Source organism: Amblyomma americanum, chromosome 1 (assembly GCF_052857255.1).
Source record: "Amblyomma americanum isolate KBUSLIRL-KWMA chromosome 1, ASM5285725v1, whole genome shotgun sequence".
Taxonomy (NCBI): Eukaryota; Metazoa; Arthropoda; class Arachnida; order Ixodida; family Ixodidae; genus Amblyomma; species Amblyomma americanum.
In genome coordinates this window covers 410,221,267-410,243,292 of record NC_135497.1, presented here as the reverse complement: position 1 = coordinate 410,243,292, position 22,026 = coordinate 410,221,267, and positions in this window count along the sequence as shown.

Sequence of the window (22,026 nt, the reverse complement as noted above, 5' to 3'; positions counted from 1 at the left end):
CTTTGCGAATGCGTGAGTGCACGGGTGTTACGGCGTGTTGGCTTATAAAAAGGCAGGTTTTACGCGAAATAAAACTCAGTTGTAAGTTGGCGATGGTCCCGTCATATTTGTTTCTCTTTTGTCCCCGTATTTCGCGCCGTTTTCTTTGTGAATCATGAACCAACTAGCCCAAACTAGAGGTCTCCTTGTGGTGTAAGCTTTGTCAAGAAGTTAGCCATGCCCAGAAAGCACTGTAGGTCTTGTTGGCCAGTTGGCTAAATGTTTTGCATGAAAGGTTTCACCTTTGTTGTATCTGCTTTGACTCCATCAGCAGACACCACATGGCCAAGGTAACCGATCTTCGCCATTGCTGGCTTCAAATTGCAGATTGTGGGGTTTAATGTCCCGAAGTGTCACACGGACAATAAGGGAAGCCATAGTGCAGAGCTCCGGATTAATTTGGAGCAACTGGGGTTCTTTTGTTCTCGCACATTTCACAGCACACAGGTGCTTTTGTATTTTGCCTTCATTGAAATACAGCCATTTAAGCCAGCAGCCAAATGCCGAAGCCTCTGAGCCAGTGTAGCCGGTCCCTGCTAACTTCAGCTTATCTGAGTAACGCTGATCCACCATTTAAATTTGACAGCAAGGTATGAAATGTCAGCATTCAGATGTAGGGATGTTTATGGATGTTTGCCTCATTCAGATTTCATGGGTCAAGGTAGATCTCAACACAACCATCTTTTTTTTTATTCAGAATTGCCAATGGGCTGGTTCAGCAACTTGTGTGAACACTTGTTTTTTTCCCTGGGTTTGCATTTCTTGATTTAACTCACCATTCATGTCTGATGAGAATCCATATGGCGCCAAAATGAATATTCCGAACTTTTGTCCAGTGCTACTGTGTACTCTTCATGCAGAAGACCTGTCCCTTCAACAAGTACATCGCTGTAATGCTCAATTATGCTTGCCAACTCTTCATTTCTGGCTTTCATATCAGCTGACCTGTAGTGAAGTTTGTCGAGGTGTGGGATGAACTTCAGTCTCTGGGAGTCACATTACCCAAAAGTTACTGCACTTGGCAGACTAACAACAAAGAATTCAGTCTTGATGCACCCGCTCTCCCTGCAATCGTGCTACTGCATCAGTTCAAGTGATTGCACTGTCATTAAGGCTAATTAGCACTGGCAGGTAGGACTGCTTTTGAATCTCATCAGAAGAAAGGAGGCTGACGTCTGATTATTTGTCCAGTTCCAAAGTGGCATCACGTGCATTCATTTTGGTTTGCTGCCATAACAAGTGATGAAGAGTACAAACTGAATGCATCTAACGAAGGGGGGTGCACCTTTGAACAATGTTCACACCATATGCAAATGTTCAAGGGCTAGCAACATGATGCAGTTGAAAAGGGGTTTAATGGCCCTGAAAGAACCAGGCACTGAACGGTGTTCTTCTAGCCGTCGGCGGTTGTTCTAGAGCCAGCCAGTAGCGCACGCTCAGCGATAGCACTGTCACTACCGCGTTGACAAATCGTTGTTACACAGTGTAACAGCTGGGTGTACCACACGTGTTGCATTGGTCTTTGAAAGCTGGCACTGATGTGGGCCTCTGTCGATGAGGACACTTTGAAACGGTTGGCAGCAAGCAAGCACACATTCGGAGTTTTCGCCTAGCATGAGGTCAGAAGCTTTTGGTCGGTTACAATGTGGTGCGAGATCCTCCGACCTGGGTGCTTGCATTTCTTTGACGTACAACATAGTTGTGCTCCCATGCAGTGGCTGATTGCTTTCCATAGGACAAGTGTCTTTTCATGCAAAAAAACATTCGCAGAGTGCGGTGTCACCGATTCCATGCCTACACGGTTCGTAATCATCTTGTTGTGCATAGTGCTGATTTGACCCTCTTGTACGTTAACAGCTTGCACGAATCTGTCAAAAGCTTGGCTTGTCATTACTTCATGTGGTGCAATACTTCGATGCATATGTTGTACTGCAGTCCCTTGTGAAATGCTGATCGAAGCGATTCAGGACGTCTTAGATTTTTTGTTGCGGCACAGATGTGTGAAGGTCTCATACATTTGTTGGAGTTCCAGCTGTCTAACTAGTAACAGCAGAGCTATCTGGCTCCGAGTTTTATCTTTGTTCTTGTACCCTGTCACTCGCTTGTAGATGCTGTACCTTTGTTTCGAAAATCCACCACTGCTGAAGCTTGACCAAAATAACTGAACTGGTGGCAGATGCACCACCATTGCACAAGGTAACCAGAAGTTTTTACTGTTCTTGACATCTCGCTACAAAAATGAGCACTGATATGGAAATAACTGACTCGTGTGCTGAAAATGTGCCTGGGGTGCATGCAGAAACACAGACCGTGGCTAATACAACCGAATATGAAACCATTGCAGTGACGGAAGAGAAACGACAGAGGCTGCTGTACTCATTGCTTGTTGGCATGTGACGGTGTGTGGAATACTCACTTTCTCAACCTGAATGCCTTTCCAATGCAGTGGGGGCAAAATCTTGCAGTTTACCCAGAAATGCGGAAATGTATGGCAAAGTGACATGAGAAGTTGTTGTCTTTTTCTATGGGCACATTTAGTATTGAGTCATCCAACATGTGTCCAGTGAGTGGGATGCGCAATGAAGAAGCATACCTCCCAAGCTTAATTTTTGAACCCAGAGCCTGGCAGTACATTTAATCACAGCATTATTCCCAAACACTCGACATTCTGTGCCTTGATTTACCTGCTCATCGCTGTATCTTAAAAGGAAGTCAAAGAATGGATGACCCCAAATAAGCTGTTTTGTCAGCTCCATTTCTCTTTGCCACTGCTCAAGCTATGGCTGCTGCGGGGATGCAACATGCGTGCATCTGGCACAGCCAATGTTCCCATTTCTTACTGCACATAAGTCATTTATTTCCTAATCAGTGTTAACTTTTTTCATGCGGCGTCAAGAACGGCACAAATTTTTTTGGCTACTTCATACAAAATATTCTCACGGACTCTGTTCATCCCTTCTACCACGCCCATCGCCACGTCTTACGTTTCATCGACACTGTATTTTACAACCTTTGTCCGTAAAGTTTCGAGACTCATTTATTTTCTCTATAAATGATTCCCCAAAACAAATGTTGATGCGTATGTGTAGCGCCACCTTTTTTTTCGGCTAACCTTAGCTATTTATGTTAGTTGCTGTGGCGGCCACTAGATGGCAATACATGTAGAAAAATACGTTGTCGCTAGTCTGTGCATTTTACTGTGAGTGAATGTGGAGAGATGGACGTCCACCTCGAAAAGCATTTAAACATAAAATTCTGTGTGAAGCTTGGCAAGACAGCCACACAGACGTATGAGCTCCTTCGTGACGCTTACGGCAACGAGACATTATCGCGGGCACAAGTTTTCGAGTGGCACAAGAGGTTTGTTTTGGGGAGAACATCGGTGGAAGATGACACAAGGCAGGGGTGCCCTTCAACCTCATGGAATGTAAACAACGTGGCTCGGATCAGGGAAATCGTACAGGAAGACTGCACCATTACAGTCCGCATGCTGTCAGATGCTCTCGACATTAGTAAGACAACATGCCACCAAATTTTGGTGAGAACTTGGGGAAACGAAAGCTGAATGCCAGACTTGTGCCACACTCCCTCACACAGGACTACGTAGACGGACACGCGGGTATCAGTGAGCGCTGATTTGTTCTCCGAGGTAGAGAAAGATGCTGCATTCGTCGAGAGCATCACTGCAGAAGATGAAACATGGTGTTTTCAAAACGATCCTCAAACAAAAAGGCAGAGCGCCGAATGACAGTCCAGAAGCTCTCCGGCGTCGAGGAAGGTGCGGCGACAGAAGTCCAAAACAAAGACGATGCTGATAGTTTAGAAGACCAAAACGACGATGCTGATAGTTTTTTTTTTCAATGCCAGAAATGTCATACACCATGAGTTCGTCCCACAAGGGCGGACGGTGAATCAGGAGTTTGAAATCCGCGTGCTCCAACACATGCGTGATGCACTGCGACACCGTCACCCTGACTTATGGGCATCTGGACAATGAAGCCTTCTCCACGATAACGCAAGGCCGCACACTGCTCTCAGCGTGACAAAATTTCTCAGCAAGCACAGCATTACTGTACTTCCCCATCCACTATACTCGCCTGACCTCTTCCCATATGATTTTTTCCTGTTTCCTCGTGTGAAGAGAGCCCTAAAAGGTCGCTGGATGGGGAGCGTGGAGGCCATTCGACACGCGACGACAAAGGAGCTGACAGCCCTGCCAAAAGAAGCGTTTTCCAACTGTTTCCAAGATCTCAAGAAGCGTTGCAAGCTGTGTATAGACTGCAAGAGAGATTATGTCGAAGAGGTGCTGCACAAATGATTTCAATGTTAAATGCATTTTTTTAATCACTCAGTTTCGGGACTTTACGGACAAAGGTTGTAGTTCGCAGAATCGGGACGATCGCTCGGGAGCCCTGGGTAGTGTCATGGACTAGACGACAAAGTGGGCAGTGGCGCAGCACGGAGCACTCGCGCTAGGCCCACCGCCATCACATCATTCCATCGCCATCTTTCATGTAGTCCTGTTTTCATTGGCTTGCCGTCACGTAACAATATGCTCACTGCTGGCAGAGAGACTTTTGACACCAAGTTGTATGTCGCTTGTACATGGGTTGCATACAGAGTTGTAATGTTGGCCTGCATTAACATATACACACAAAGTGCATCACAGAGCAGCCACCTTGGTTTAGTACTGGACAGAGTTTTCCCTAGTGTTTGCACGTCAGCTTACTTCTGGCATTACCCTCATAGCCACATGTGAATAGCATTAGCTCCTGCTGTATGCGAAAAATGAAACATCAAATAAGATGCATAGTAAGTAGGTTTTTCAAAAGCCGGCAGGAAGCATGTGTACTGCAATGTGCCCTTTGATGACCTCAACCATCCTCTGTCTGAACTGGTGTGAGCACGTTTATTATGACCAGCAGTTAGCAGCTGGCTTTGGTTTGTGCAGTATGCAAGATCGTGCTTTCCAACACCATGTGCGCATCTTTGCAATGGCTTCATGTTGAGCAAGATTTGAAACCTGAAGTAACATGTAGATGTTCAACTTTTTCTTGCACCTCTCCTGTTAAGAATTTGCATGTTTTGTTGCCTAAAAATTGTTTCAACTACACATTAGCCCACTGACCTCAACTGAATTTCGCCTCCAGAGCAAAAAAAAAAATGAAGGGCATGAGCAATCTCACAATGATATTCAATACCTTTTGTTGATGTAAGTCGCCGCTTGTACATAGATACCAAATTGTAAGGAAACATAAGAAAGTCACTAATAACAGTCCTCTTGTTGAAACACTGGCAAGCACCGTGAGGGTTTCCTCCCGTGTTCACTTTGTGATTATCAAGAACATCTGACCAACCTCTCTCTACCAAGTGATAAGCATGGGTGCTCAAAGGTCGAAGCAGTATTACGAGGATGCCTCACCTTAACCAGAGCTCCACATTTCGCGGCACCAACTTTGCGGAACTAGCACAGCCACACTGGACAGACCTGAAGAAACGCTCGGCGCAAAATTTGGCTTCTAGCCAGAACCGAGTCTAGCGGCAGCAACGGACCACGTCGGTGAAATCAATATGCGTTCAGAACACAAATCTCAGTGGGGCGTTTCTAAGAGTACAAAAGCATGCGGAGGCTAATTTCAAGCACATTTGTGACGAAACGCCTCGTAGGTTTGAAGAAATGGCTAAAAAAGTGAACTAACCGAACTTGGTAGAGCACCGGACGCGAAATTCGTAGATCGTGGGTTTGGATCCCGCCGGCGGCATGTGGCTTTTTTTCTGATTTCTTATGATTACCTTACAGCGATGGAATACGCTTTTAATCTCTCATTGGCCAGCACCACAAATTCATTTTTAAAACAAATAGAAACACTCCCCTATGCGCATTGGTTTCAGTGGCTGTTGCTTCCGTCATATGTCTGTCCTGTAATCGGACATTTCAAATAAAAAGTTGGCATCAGAAGACCAGCACTGCTACTAAGAAACATTGCTAAACAGACGTTAACGTGTAGCACAGCTATACCGACACCAATTTCAAAGAATAGCGTCTTCGGGAGAAGTAAAACAGACCTTCCCGAACTAGACCATCGCCTGGTCCACAGCTCCACGGACAAACGCATCTTCTGGCGCGGCCATCTTAAAAACTAAGGCTTGATCGAAAAAATAAAATCCGCCGAATTTAGTCGTGTGCAACTTTGCCGAAACGCACTAAAAGCAGTCATTCATCTTGTGTAGTGTGCTATAAGAAGTTAACAATAAAAAAAATCTAAAAAATTTGAAAGTAAATAATTACGTCGCGCAAGATAAATCAACACTTGTCTCACAGTTAATGAGGCAGCGGCAGTAGCAGTGACAACAGCAGCATGGCGGCCTGCATTGGCAAAAACTTCGATATAGAGCCAGCACTTTCAACATTCAGAGACGCTTCAAACCTCGGCAGTGGATCATGGCTCGAGTCTTCGAAGGGAACACGAAAGTAACGAGCAGCGTGGGCCCGATGCGCTCCACACAGCAAGAACGAAAGATGGCCCATCACTTGGGACATCGGCGTTGCTCATGACAACACGTCTGCTGACGAGACTGTAGATAACCCAACCTTTCTGAAAGTACCCGCTGGGCTGGAAGAAGGGGATCGTGCTTCTTTTTCACATGTCTGCGACTTTATTTCTTGGTGACACTTGGCGGACGCGCGAGTGCTGCCATGGGTTTGAGCAAGTCTTGAAAAGCTGCATTTCAAAATTAGCAGACAGAAAGCTGACGATGAGCACAACGAAACCATTTGCTATCGTGGCTACTCGCTCGAGGTAAGCTTGAATTTTACGCTGATGACTGAACTATTCAAATCTATTTTTTTCGTCTAACTTTCCTGCATGTTAAAGGTCAAAATCTAGAGGCTAGTTAATTCAGACAACGAGTTATACCTCAGCGACGATTCAGCGTATCTAGTCAATAAACCGGAAATTTAGCGAAGGCCCACTGCGAGAGTAACATGTTTCTATCCAATGAACCTAACATTTCTAATGCTGTCATTATATGGCAGTTCCATCGACTTTGTATTTCCCACATACCACGGCATCATGAGAAGTGGCTCACTCACTCAGACTCTTGTCCACTTACAATCGCTCATCATCAGCCTGACTACGCCCACAGCAGGACAAATGCTTCTCCCATATCTCTCCAATTAACCCTGTCCTGTGCAAACTGTGGCCACGGTTCCTATCCGCGCAAACTTCTTAATCTCATTCGCCCACCTAACTTTCTGCCGCCCCCTGCTGTGCTTGCCTTCAATTGGTTTGTTCATATGGGAGGTTGTGGCCAAATACTGCACCAGGGTGGCGAAATCCTATTCTGGTGACGGAGTGCGTTGTCGGTTCTGGTCACCGAGGTCAGGCCGCACCCCATGACTGATAATGCAATTCCATCGACACGCGGAATTAAAAAAAAAAACGATGGTGAATTGCGCGGCACAGAGATTTGAACCCCGGTCCTTTCACTCACTCAGCTCACTCGCTTCCACGCCTGCCTGCCTTAACATCTACTTACGTACTCATGTTCACATCTGCTCTCAGACATTTACGTTCGTTGGCTGTTTCGTTGTTTGCTGACAATGGAAGAGATGAGATTATTGCCACGGCCGACGACGCACGTGGCTCGCCTAGCATCATTAAGCTTGGCACCAGCGTAAGTGGAAGACAAGACACAGAAGAGGCACGCAGGACAATCGCTGACCTGTGTGCCTCTTCTGTGCCTTTTTACTCAAGCTGGTGCCAAGCTTAATAATGAATCACCTACTCGCTCAACTTTCTGCATTACTTGAAGTCCCTTAGCGTAGCCTGGGTTGCACAGATGTGGTGGTGAGCCGCCCAGGGCTGCCAGGTTCCTTGTCCAATTTTCACAGTTTTGACGCTCGAATGAAGTGGTCACTTGTCACGCATCTTCCATGGCCCAAACCAATGTTATGCATGACTACTCCCGCGTTTGCTGCTAAGACGATGGGTGCCTTGCCTGCTTACGGCAGCTGAGATGCTTAGCTGCGCTGGTTTGGACTGTGGGGTTTAACAGCCCAAAGCGACTCAGGCTATGAGAGACACCATAGTGGAGGGCTGTGCATAATTTAGACCACCTGGGGCTCTTTAACGGGCACCGACATTGCACAGTACACGAGTGTAGCGTTTTGTCTTGAAATGCTACCGCCACTGCCGGGATCAAACCCACATCTTTTGGGTTAGCAGCAGAGCACCATAACCACTGAGCCATCGCGGCGGTGAAACCGAAACAGGTGAGAGTAGAAATTCAATGTGGTTTTAGTTTGGTTTTATAGGTTTAACATCCCAAAGCTAATCAGGCCATGAGGGTCGCTGTGGTAGAGGGCACCGAATAATTTCAACTACCTGGAGTTCATTGACGTGCAGAGACATTGCACAGTACATGGACCTCTAGCATTTTACCACCATCGAAATGTGACCACCGCAGCAGGGATTGAACCCATGTCAGAAGAAAATCAATTATATATTATATAGCAGTCATAGGCAAACACCACATGGTGATCCATATACACTAATGTTTGGTGCATCATTCGAAAGAAGGAAACACACAGCTGCAGTTGCGAGCCGAATAAGCTTTGCATTATTGCATTTGTGTTTAGTAGAGCCACAAAAGAGCGAGTAGGTGAAAGATTTATGGGTAGTTTCTTCATAATTCACATTAAAGGGACTGAAGACTTACCAAAACGTGTCTTGAGGTTGTGGTGGAAATGATGTGTTGCCTCATGTAGTAGAATTGAGCTTTGCAATATGAAACAAAGATTTATAATTTTAATTTTTTGTTGAAAACAATCAAATGCCACTTGCAGCGACACCTTGCCGCTATATCAGTGTATCCCACGATGTGACCATATCTCAGTAAAATATTATATTTGTTGAGCGTAGAACTTATTTTCTCTCTCGGGAGTGTTCGTCATATTTTATTTTAGTTTACGCTCTCTCGATTGCGTCCTTCGATGGAAAGGAACCCTCCCTTCGCACTGCTAATGAGGTGCTTCAAGCTTTTGTCACCAGATGCCGCTAAAGTGTTCTGCATTTGTTGGTTGAAGCAGTAAAAAAAGTTTTGTCGACAAGGCGCACATCACTGCGCCATAACAGCTTTTGGTACGGAAACTGAAATGGATGCTGTTCTATAGAAGAAAATGGTAAAATTACTGTCTGGCAGTTCTGATCTTCACTCACTGATCATGGTTTCCAGCTTCTTCAGGATACTTAAAAACTGGTATTCGGTGATCAAAAAGCTTTAAATTACAATCTTCTACAGTGTTTCTGACAAGTGTTGTGAAATTGAGTACCTTAGAAACACGTTTTCCATTGTGATGAGAAAAATTGCATGTTTAAAATTTAGTTGTTGGCGTGCTTACAGATTGAGAGACAGGTAGAGTGCTGGGAAGCATGCAGGTTCTGGATACTTGACAATATCATACTGAGGACAACTCTGTAATGCATATGACTCATGCGTCACATACTCTGTGTGTATTTGACAAGGTCTAGATCACATGAACTGTCAAGAGAAGCAGCTGTAGGCATGCTGCGCCAATGGTGTTTATGCTGTAGATCATCAGGTGTCCCAAGTCAAGCAGCCAACAGGAGAGGTGTCCTACCAAGGAGAGGGTGATTGCAGCCCTTGCAAAACTCCTGAGAATGGCGTTGAAGAGCCCCAGAACTCTCCATCAACACCAGCCAGCAACACTCTTGATGGTGCCCCATCACAACCGTTGGCTACCAACGAACCCAACAGACATTCCAAAGTAATGCAGGGGGCCCTTTCAACCTTACCACACTAAGCTGCCTACACCCCGAGTCAGGAAATTATTTGCAGAAATTCTGCCCAGGATGGTATAAAGGGCCCTCCTGGCTTTGGTGCAGCACTAGAAAGAAAAAGATATGGCGCGTTGCTTTTCTTATGCAGCTTTCCCAGCACAAAAAGACTGATTTATATTTTGTACCCACAGGTTGCAGAACATGCAAGAAAGTATCGGAGCCATTTAACCGTTTTGACCCTGGTGTCCTCGCGTGACAGCAACTATTTTTTCATGTCCTATATTCACGAGTCACTGAGAATAAACTTGCAACAGGTACCGAAAAAGCCGCCTTGTTTATATGCGGTCCACATTTCATGCTGTTGTACTTTTTGCTGTGCTTTAAATTGACAACAAAGATGGGGCACGACATAAATCAACAATGTTGTGAGGTGCAAATGTTCCAATATTGTTTATTCTCTAAATAATAGCTTCACTATGCTAAGAATTTTGTACCTTTTCTTCACCCTTACTGACACAGTAACCGTACCATAGAGTCTTCTGCCTGACAATAACAACAGTACAGAGGACCATTGTTTACCGAACCAGAGAACAGGTCAGTCAGACAGAAGCTGACAATATTCAACTCCTTGTGCAACACGGAACAGAGACATTGCAGAAACTTGCTGATATGCTGAACAGGATGGAGTCGATAGAGCATTCACAGTTCAAGACAATACGATATCTTAGAAACGGCACAAGAGCAAGCTGTAACAGTTGCCAGCATAGAAGAATCGATGAAATTTTTATCAGGGCAGTACGATTACATCATGGAAAAAACTGCAGAAAATGAAAAAAAAAACATTGCAGAGCTTTGTAAACACATGTGCGAACTTCACGAACAACTGGATAAAAGTGGCCATGAGACGAAACAACTAAAGATAGCTGTAAATGATGTTAAACAGTATTCATGGCGCAAGAACATTGAAATATACACGGCATCCCTTTCAGGGAAAATAAGATATCTTCAGTGTTTGGGCATTCCTTTCACAAGAGATTGGTTTGCCCACACCATATTCCGAGAGTGTCGATGCTGCTCACAGGCTAAAAGCTAAAGAAGAAAAAATTCTAGTATTGGTCCGCTTAAATGATCGAAATGTTCGCAATTCATGGGCCGCGAAGAGAGATGAATTAAAATCGGAAGACATCTACATCATCGACAACATGAATCGTCATGTTCGGCAGTTGTGGTGGGCTGCAAAATCAAAAGTGCGTGAAAGATTTCAAATTCACGTGGACAAGAAACGGCAAGGTCTTCATGAGAAAGAAAGAGGGAGACAAAGTCATTCGAATTCATTCATTGATGACTTAGAGGAAGTGTAATGGGTGCACAAATTTTACAGACCTATACGGATGGCACGTGTATGCAAAGCAGTTTGCGCTTGAAGAAGGGTATAAGAAATGCGTCGACTTACTTGATGTCAATATAAGAAGTATTCGTAAACATTGGAATGAATTTCTTTTACATTTATCCGAGAAGCCAGAGCAAACAGATGTAATAGCGTTGACAGAAATGAATGCGGATGAACCCACATGTGAAACATGAGTTGTCAGCTTATCAGTCATATTACTTTTGCCGTGAAACTGGTCGAGGAGGCGGCATTCTGCTGTACATTAGAAACGAATGGAATACTGAACGCACCGCCATACCTACACAACACGTGGAAACAGTGATTGTAAATATAACGTCTGATGAACACACTTTTGTCATCTGTGCAGTTTACCATCTGCCTAGTGGGCCGATAGGTGAGTTCTTGTTCGAGTTTGAAAAACTTCTGGGAAAACTTGACCATAGGGACAATTTAGTGTCTAGCAGGCGATTTCAACATGTGCATTCATGTGCATTAGGAATCCTCACAAGTGCGTCGAACTTAATGGCGAATTAAGGCTTCATGGACTGCGATGTGACAATTGTTGCATCCCAGTTCCTTATACCCACCCTGTCGAATATCTGGGTCTGCGCATAGATGAGTTCTTTACCTGGGATGAACATGTCATATACATTTGTAAAAGGTTAAGGCAAGTTGAGGCATATATATACAAATTACGAGGAGCAACTGTCAAAACATGTTACAATGTGTTTCAGTCTGTAGGCGGAAGCATCCTATGATCTGCTGTAACAATCTACGGCAGCTGCTCTGTTACTCGGCAAACAAAAGTTAATGAACTGCTGCGTAAGATTTCCAGAAATAGTGTGTACGTGACACAACTCAATAATAGACAGAATGAAGACATCATGAATAATTTAAGCCTATTGAATTTAAGACAGATATTAGTATGTAATTCTAACAACAAATTATTATGACATAAGTTTCCAAAGAACCTGTGAGCAAAGAACACTAAGGCCAAAGGAAAGACTTATGGTGCCACGAGTTTATACTAATTATGGGAAAAGAACTCATAGGTATTATTTACCACAGTTTAACACCTTACCTGACGAGCTCCTGTGTATCAGCGACAGAAAAAAATAAAAATTCCCGTTAAGAAACTGGGTGCTTTTATAACGGGATTTTTCCTTTTACTTGTTTTTATCTTTCACTCCTGCTTGCCATAATCGTGTTCCTTAAAGCGTTGCCAATCTTTTTATGTTGCTCTTTTGTACTTATTTTATTCGTTTATTTCATTTTCCTTATCAGTCTCATGAGCATGACTGTCTTCAGTTACTTAGAAAATGAAAAGTGCACTTATGGAATTTGTTGCATTTAAGGGGCAGTGTATCGTTGTTTTCTGCTTTCTGGCTCTATTACTCGGCAGAACTGCGTGTGAAAATTGTCACTACTTTCGTGATGGTTTATTCCTGTACTTCTGCATATTGTTACGTCTTTGAACTGTGTACAAGAGTGTGGCATCACTTTTTTGAGGATATACTTGCCCGTTTTTTTTAATAGTGTTGATTTATGAGTCAACTTAGTATATTTGTGAGCGTTTCGTTGTCCGGTGTATGGTGTGCACTGCTTCTGCCGGCCCACCCACAAGCACCAAGGTGTTTGGGTGCGGCAGAAAAATCTATATGTAAAATTGCGGACAATAAAGCTTCTATTCTATTCAAATCTATTCCTGCAAGAAGGACACCAGAGCTTGCTGGCTATCGTGTTATTCAAGTGAAGTGAAACTGGAAAGGGGTGGTTCTTGACAGTTTCATTTTTAAAGAAGTGAAATTGCGCCTGCGCCTTTATGTCAAAGTGAAAAGATACAGGTATATATCTGCGGAAGCTCTCTGTGGAATAGTCAGAACCAGCACTTGATTACATAAACCCCGGATGTAGTGCATATGCTGGCACCAACTGATGCTCTCTGGCAACATAGAAAGCACAAAAGCCCATCATGTTCTTCACTGTGCCTATGGAAAAGGTCAGTCCTTTGTGCGTCTTGACAGAACAAGGAGGTTTGCTATGACCTTATCAGCCACTGGCCATTTGTGGAAAACACCTTTTTAACTGTAAATTAAAGACGTGTTGATAATACAAGGTGTAATCAATAAATTTCGCTTCTTGCCTTGCAACTTACTAGTTGAAAAAATTGAAGGAAGTTACACTTAAAAGTAAGTTTGCAATGAATTTAGTCCCAACTTTTCGGCAGTCTCCACTAGTGGTAGTAACTACTGTTACTAGTGCATCTGTTGACTACACTAAGTGCACACTGCATAGGTGACCTATTCATAAGATGAAAAGTTCGTAGCCTTCAAATTTTCCTTCATCCTGGGGAAGCAGACGAAAGCCCATTGGCACAAGGTCTGAGCATAGGGTGGGTGAAGAAAAGCACGTGCTCTTATGCTTTTAATGCACAAGTGGTGGAAGTGTACTCCTGTTGCTAGGGGCTACATTGAGAATTGATGTGCTCATGGGAAGAGGACTGTGCATCTGAGGAAGAGGAGCAGCCAAATACTCTAGTGACTACGGAATGACCGCACGCGTTCTCATTCACATGGACAATTTGTCCATATGGTACCAGTAACACATAGTGCAGTTCCCTGAAGGCTGCATGGACAGTAATGGAAAAGGTATGCCCCAAATTCACAGTCCAGCAATGTGAAAGTGTGACAAATTTAGCAACTTCCTTGCTTCTTGCACATTGCTGAGAAATGACCTGTTTCAAACACTTGGCATCGTGTTCTTTTCTGCATCCGTGTCCTTTTCTGCCCGGTTCCATAGAAGATGAATTACCAAGAAGCCCGGTCTTCTGTTTTAGCAAACAACCAGAAATTTTGAACAGATAATGCAGTGGTAACCGCTCATTTATGGGTCAAGGAAACTTAACACGTCACATACCTGCACACTCATTAAGACATCCCAAATCTTTCCATCAAATGGTGTTTTGTTTTGCTTTTCTTGTTCCAAATTCTGTCTCCAGAATTTTGTCTTTTCCAACTAATAGATTGTCTGTGCACTTGAATAGTTCACTGAAAGCATTCTAGGTAAAAACAAAACCTCCATTGACCATGGTGGTTGAGCATTCGCCTCGCATGCGGGAGGTGCGGGGTTCTATCCCCAGTGCCGTCGGGTACCCACTGGTGATACAGTGGGTACAAGCTTTTCCCTTGTCTAGTGCTCGGCTTATTTAGGGTGAAATGCTTGGGAAATGGGTCTTTGACCCCACCTTGAGAAATGAAAAATACCTTGTGCCATGGCACTCTTTGGCCGTAGAAATCCATTATTATCATGATCATCCACTGACCATGCTTCATTCATTCTGAATTGCTTAACTGATTTCTATTGCAACTATTTTGTACTGACTGCTGGGTACACACCATTACAAGAAATTGCAGTTTGGGCTGACTCAACAAATAGATGTATTATTACTGTGGAGCAATAAAGTATTGTTACTATTATTACATAGAACTGTTAGGAATCTGTTCCACAAAAAAAATGGATTTTTGCAAATGTGTGCAATATGCAAGACTGTTCTTGACAAATGATGCTTGACAAAATGAGCATTATCTGCCTTTGACAGCCATATCTGCTGCATTATAAAAATCAAAATGGAACAGATACACTCAAGAGCCATCTATCGAAAAAATATCCAGCATCCATACAGCAGTTTGTCTGCGCATGTCACCTATGAACAATAGCTGTTAAAAGCCACAGATGATTTTAACAGCTTCGATGATTTCGCCCCACTTCCCATGTTCATTATAACATACAGGCTTTAGAGGCTGGGCTATGGAAATTTTCTGGCTGAGATCAATGATGGTGGTTTTAGGGCTGCACCATGTGTTACCCAGATTACCTACGGGGTAGCAAACATGCGTACCCCGCGTGGCCGCAGCAGCCGCGGCGTCGAGCAAACGCACGCGCGCCCCGCCGCTGCCGCGCAAGCGACAGGCAGCGCGGGGGATGCTGCCCGCTGCTGGTAACAGCCGGCCGCGAGAATCGCTCAGCCAACCAGGCAGCGTCTCTCCACCTCGTTTCAGTGCTTTCCTTCTCGCGGCGCATTCGTGTCCAGCCGCAAAAAATACGCCCTCCGTGCGGCGCTTTCCTCCTCTTTTCTCCTTGTGCGCCGGCTGCTAACGCTGCACACGCCAAGCTTTTTCGCCCAGGCGCCCGTAGGTCATCCGCAGCATTTAATGCTGGCGCGTGTTCGAGGGCTGTCTGGGTGCCTCATTGAGTTTGCGAATCTTCATAGATGGTGGTAAAAGCGTTGGTAACGCTGAAAGTTTCTTTGAGAGTAGTTTTGGTTTCTCTTTATGCCGTCTGATTACGGCGTTCTTATGCGAAACAAATTTTTGTGTGAATTTCAAGCTTCGCAAACTCTTTGTGCCACGAAATAAGATGTTGAAGTGCGTGTGTCGAACATAGCATTGCCGTTGGCAATAGCCATCTGTGTGAGGGTTTGTTCAGTCCGTGCGCACATTTAAAGCGATCGTATTGTGCTTGGCAGGCCTTATGATAAAATAGTCACGAGTGCAGAGCAAGACCAAGCGTTCGGTCTCCTAATGTGAACGTGGCTCTAGTGAATTGTATCTGAACTATGTGGCAGAGTGTCGTATGGGACAGTGCCGGCGGCACCGGCAGCCACTTATCGACCGCAATAATAGGAGCTGGCACACATGACCTGCTGAATTTTAATGCGAAATTGTTTTATGGACCGTTGAGTAAAAAAACGGCGCCGTGCGTCCGATGTTGTTTGTTAAGAGAGGTGGTACCATGGCGAGTATGATGTGATGCATAGGAGAGTAGCATAAGAGCAGTACTGATTAACACTGTGTAGGTAATGATGGATTGAATGGTGACTCCTAATTAGTAGCTGTGAATTTCTTAAATGTATTTGGTGAATAAAAAAGGACAGAAGGCCAAAAATGCACTGAATGTAAGTGAAATCGTTAGTAATTGAATCAGAGATGTCAATGTTGTGACCACGAGTTAGTTAATAAAACGGCTAAAAATGCTCTGCAATAAAGGACCAAATGGTAGTACCTAATTACCGACCCCAAATCGGTGAGAAATAATTAGTCAGTTAAATGTCGAAAATGCTCCGAATGTAACCAGATGAACAGTACCTGAACGGGGAGTAGTAGAGGAGATAATAGTAATACCTAATTAGCGACCCATAATTAGTTAGAATTAATAAGTGAATGAACTAGCTAAAACTCCCTGATGTAATCAACTGAGCAGTACCTGCACTGGAGGTAGTGAAGGGCTAAATAGTGACACCTAATTACCGATACCATAAATTGTGAGGAGTAATTTGTGATTAAAATTACCAAAAATGCACCAATTCTAGTCAAAGTAATAGTGCTTGAGCTAGACGTAATAATTGACAAATTATAGTACCTAATTATTGACCACTGAATAATTAATAATAATTAGTGACATAAATAACCAATATTTTCCAATTGTAATCAAATTAACAGTATTTGAACTGCAGGTAGTAAAAGACTAAATAGTGACACCTAATTACCCACCCCTTCTTAGTGAAAAGCAACTAATAAATGAGCGGACTTGAACTGCAGGCCATAGTGCACTCATGACTCAATTTTGGGAGTGGCCCGGCCCAAATTTGGGTGCGACCGTCGAACTGGGCGGGGTTCATTATACTTCGATATTGATTTTGGCCCAATTTGGCGATGGTCAGTTATTTGGCGAACCGTGCCGAATTTTCGGTGTCGCCCGGGCTACCAAAGTCCAAGTTCAATCATGGTCGGGTCGTGACTCATGACTGACCCTGGTTGTGTCTGTCATGTATAGGCAAAGTGTCATCACTATACTTGGTTAAATGTTATACTTTTCCTACGTATCTGCTGCTATGCAGCTGTTTTACAAGTAAGCAAGACAAGATTTTACTCGGAGTGGCAGCCCATGGATTAGTGCTTTCGCGCCATAAACAGATAGAAATGCTTTCATAACCTGAGCGGAAGCTACTGCATAGCAGTAGATATCAACGTAAAGCTTCCGCGATCACTTTGCGACTCTGTCAACGTTGCCTGAAACTCAGCCGAAAGCAAACTGCAATCAAAATCCACTAATGCATGGCCGCGGAATTCAAAGAAAATGTAACAGCAGGATAAGTACAACGTGGAATAGCTAGCGATGACCATCTCTTTACTTCGCGTGAGGGATGCGGATATCATAGAACAAGCTTGAAATAACTCCTCTGTAAGGCACTGTTTGGGTTTCAGTAAAAAAAAATTAAAACTGTTTCTATCATGTTCAGGAAAGGTGTGCTCAAGCCCATGTATTCAAATGCATGCTGTTCGCAGTACAAATGAATATCTACGGGGTTTCTACGCTGTTCGTTGTCGGAACGAAGTTCCATTCCTGGAGTGTCGTGAAGCCACTGCTTCCTCCACAAGCGATCGCGCTTTCCTTGCGGGATCATTAAAGTTGCGAAGCCATCCTCACGCCTTTTACTGCAGCCCGGCATAACGTGAGCGCACAGCACAGGGTACCATGGGTGCTACTTTCGTGAGCCCAGGCAAGGCGAAACATTGCGCGACCCGAAAAGAAAATTTCAAGCAAACACACAAGCGGCGCGCGTTTCCATGGGCAACGGCAGGGAGACCAAACGTCGTGAAGCAAAACCCGGCGTGCCGCCAATGCCCGCTGCCCGGCTGTGCAGAGACGAGGAGAAAGCGAGGAGGTCGCCGCGGTGGCGGCGAAGTTATAAGAGTGGCGGTACTTTCAAATTATCAAGAGACTTCAGGGGACATTGCTATGTGGCGCCGCCACGACCAGACCTGCGGCGTCCGTGATTGGCCATTAGCTTTCCCTGCGGCTACTGCTTTCCTCCCTATGGACGTCATGGCCAAATGAAATGGAAAACGGAATGGATCTTTGAGAAATACGGCCCCTGAAGTGTTCGAAAGCAAGTTCATCGGGGAATTACCACCAATGTGTGAATGTGCTTACACACATTCCCCGTTAATGCATACTTTCGTCAAAAGTTGAGCCCCGTGGTGTTAGGTTCTGAGCAGCAGCTTGTGTCTAGCTATCCATCGGCAGGTGTCCAAATCTCCTGACGGTAAGAACAACCTTGGTACTCTCACCTCCAAAGGTTAGAACTTCAATAGAGCTCCTACAAGGGCTCAAGTAAGGGGCTTAGCAGCCCCCAAGAGCTTGTTTGCTTTGCCAGTTTGACATATAAATGTGAAAAAAGGTCTTCGCTGCATTAATTGAGACAGACGCACATTTGCCCCGCAGTAAAGTGCTGAGTTGGCCTGGTTGGTGCATCATCGGAAAGAGCGAAAAAGCGCCAAAGCAGGAAGGCAGAAAAAACTAACAGGACGACGTCGCTTGTATATGTGTCACTTTTTTCTGTCGTCCCGTCTTCGAGCTGTTTCGCTTTATCCAAAATATTTCCTTGCATCGATCTCCCGAGTTATGCTTACTGTCCGGTTTGGGGGTGCTACTTGTTAATTTTTTTCTTTTCTACATTTGTGTTCAGCGTGCCCATCATAATGTGTAATCTGATGCAGAGTGGGAGCAACAGTGCCATGCTTGATTCGTTATGAATTAAGGGGCTATGTTAACTAGAGTTCGCAAGCGTAGGTGGCTGTTGTCGTTGGTGCGACGCAAGTTTTTAAAAAGCATGGAAATAGACGTAGGCGCAGTGAAATCTGTGGAGGCATGCATATACAGGCAGAGGGTTCACGGTACGAACAGCAGCTTTATACTAATGCAAACAATCACTGCGAAAGCTACAGAGTCTCCGGTTAGATTCTCTTCGTGTTCTCTTGCGTTCAAAAACGTTATTTGCTCATTCGATTACAAGGTAGGCGCGTTGCTCACCCACTTTTTCCTAGCGTATGCAATGAGCATTTTGAAACTTGGAAAACTGGGAAAAAGAATAAAGGCAAAGCGCACAAGGCGGATTATTGAAGTGACCAGAATGAAAAGGCTTTGTGGGATATTTGTTAGGGGTATAGCAGATTGCAAGTGTGCATGTGCAGGACACTAACCCGAATGTGGTTACTTTTCTGGGCATGTGCACTGGAGGGCCGGTATTACCCAACCCCCTGATCGATAGGGTCCCCTATTCCGAAAGTCTCTATTCACCAGCATTCGCAGCTTCATTCCGAAGCGTCCTCTCATATCAAACGTCATATCTGCATCTAGGAGCAACATATTCATGTACTCACTGAAACTTGCACAAACAAAAATTTAAACGGGACACTTAAGCTCCACGTGAAGGGTATGACGCGATAGTTTAATGGGTTGATGCCCATATATACTGAAGGGGTCATTCTCTGATTGGCATTCATAGACCCATGGAAGTCTTCGTACCGCTCCTGGCGGCGTGGAGGAGGAGTAGATGCTTTAATGAATACAGGAGAGGTCTGCCTGTTTTTTATCCTAACATGCTATTCCTATTGAGGGCGAAAGAAGAGAACATAACAGAAGAAGGAGTGGGCGAACAAGAGAGGAGAAAGGAAACAAAAAGGATGAAAGGTGAAATCAAGCATACTCAACACTCACGCACTCACACACATACATGATTGTCAAAGTGTGTTCAAACCCGTGTCCCTAAGAAAAAGATATAATGATTTTGTCCCTCGCGCTGCCGAAGCCGCATCCTTTGCCCCCAAAACCAATTATTATTATTATTAAGTCACGAGTAGGGACGATTCGATGTAGGGGTCTATATTGACGCTGCGGATCGCACCACAAAGATCGTTGCTTCTTCCGAGGTTTATTAGCCAGAGGTCTCGCTCCATCACTACGAGAAAAGATTATGGGTAGGAGCAAGGCGGTGTCGCCGTGCGCCTGCGAGGCCGCAGTGAGCGGGTAACCACTGCAGCACAACACGGTGACGTAGGTCCAGGCAGCAGTGTGCAATCTGTTCACGTTGTTGGCGATCTGCTCCTGCAGGCTTCGTGATGACTTTATCGATTGTAGTGCAGCTCGAGAGTCGCTGAAGATAACCCACGCTGTTTGCGGTGGTTACAGAATGTAAGTGCTGCTCGCAGAGCAGCCAGCTCGGTAGCAGTCGTCGAGGTGCTTTGACTGAGTGTAGTCGAAACTGTGCTGCGCGTTGACGGAATCCGGACGCCAATCGCTGGTGAGATGGATGTGACAGAGTCGTCAGTGTAAACGTAGCGGTGCGCACTGTAGCATCCATTAATGTGCTCCAGAGCAAAGTATTTAAGTGCAGGACCGGGGGACCAGTGGTGTAGCGGATAGGCGATGCGGCACTGCCTTGCGATGGCAGGTGCTGCCACTGGTGATCCTTGTACGTCCCAGGCTCCCGAGAGGCCGATCCCTAATTTGACTGCCACCTGACATGGTGGGCAGTTTTCTCACAATCCAGTGGGTAGGTTGTGATGACACATCATTATAAGGTAACGTAAATGGCCCATCTGCCTCCTAGGTTGCTTCTCCGAAGCTTTTTCTTGGATTTCTCAATCACGGTCAACGAAGCCAACGACGACGACGGTGGTGGCGGCTTTTGTGCGGCACGAGCTTCTTATTGCTATCGCGTTAAAATCGTAAACGCTGGAAACTTGACTGATTCATCAGAATTTTTTGTACAACGAAACGATCCGGAAGCGTCGCGCGGAAGCGTGGTCCTTGTGTGATTCACCGAAGGATGTCATGCGCTGTTGTTAGTGGTAAATCGGATATAGAATCGCTGCGGCTTATTTGTCACGCTGCCGCCATAAGCGTGTTCCTCGGCGTTTACTAAACGCCACGCAGACTAACCCAGAATGCTGTCGTCAATTGTGCAATGCCCTAAATTAGCTTGTTGCCATGCTCTGAATTGTGTATATTTTCTTTTTTTAATTTTGACAACCCTGACATTAAATCGCCGGACAAATATATTTCCTCGCCAATGTCATGCAGAAGCAAACAACATAATCGATCTGTTTCAATTTTAACCTCGGTCAGTTATTCTAAGAACCAACCGAATTTGCGCGAGAATCAGCAAAAACCCTCGAACGGATTTTAATAATCGTGAGAATCAATATCCATCAGATGCCTTCTAGAAATCAGCGACTGCAAAGCGATGCATGCTCTATTCTGAATTAGTTTTCCTAAAGAACATCTGCGACATCAATAATTCTTCACGGAAAGTGGAACTATGATTCAATAGTTGAAGATTTAACCCCTTTTTATCCCGAGTACGAATAGGCATTTTAAGCTCATCTAGTTCAACAAACCTGGCTGACCTTCAGAATAAATAAATCAAATCGCTAATAGAATGGCACAGCTAGATTCTTACCTTTTTTGCTAATAGAAATAAGCCGTGGGTCACAGTATCTAAGGCGGCATGAAAACGAAAAGAAAACGTTGTTCCGCACCACCAAACCGCAGCAGTTCGAAACGCCAAGGGCTCGCTGTATCACACTTATGGTGTCTTCGACTGGTCGCTCCCGCGATCCGGTTTGGATCTGGCAGAGTGGGAGCCGCTCTCGCTCCGAGCGCATAGCGAGACTGGTCAAGCCGAATGGTCTGCGAATTCTTAGAGCGGAAGCGCAGGAGGCAGAAGGGGGCCGTCACTTCCGGAACCCCGCCGCGGCACCGCTGGTGTCAACACTCAACAGTAGCCGCACGTGGTCGCACTCAGTCTGCGTCGCAGTCGCCGCTTCTGCTTCACGTGTACCTGTCGCTACTTCGGCTGTCAGTCTCCGGCAAAAATGAGCGCCCCATGGGACCATTCTGGATATACTTCACCAGCCGAAGTCGTGTTGACTACAATGATCGACGGTAAGT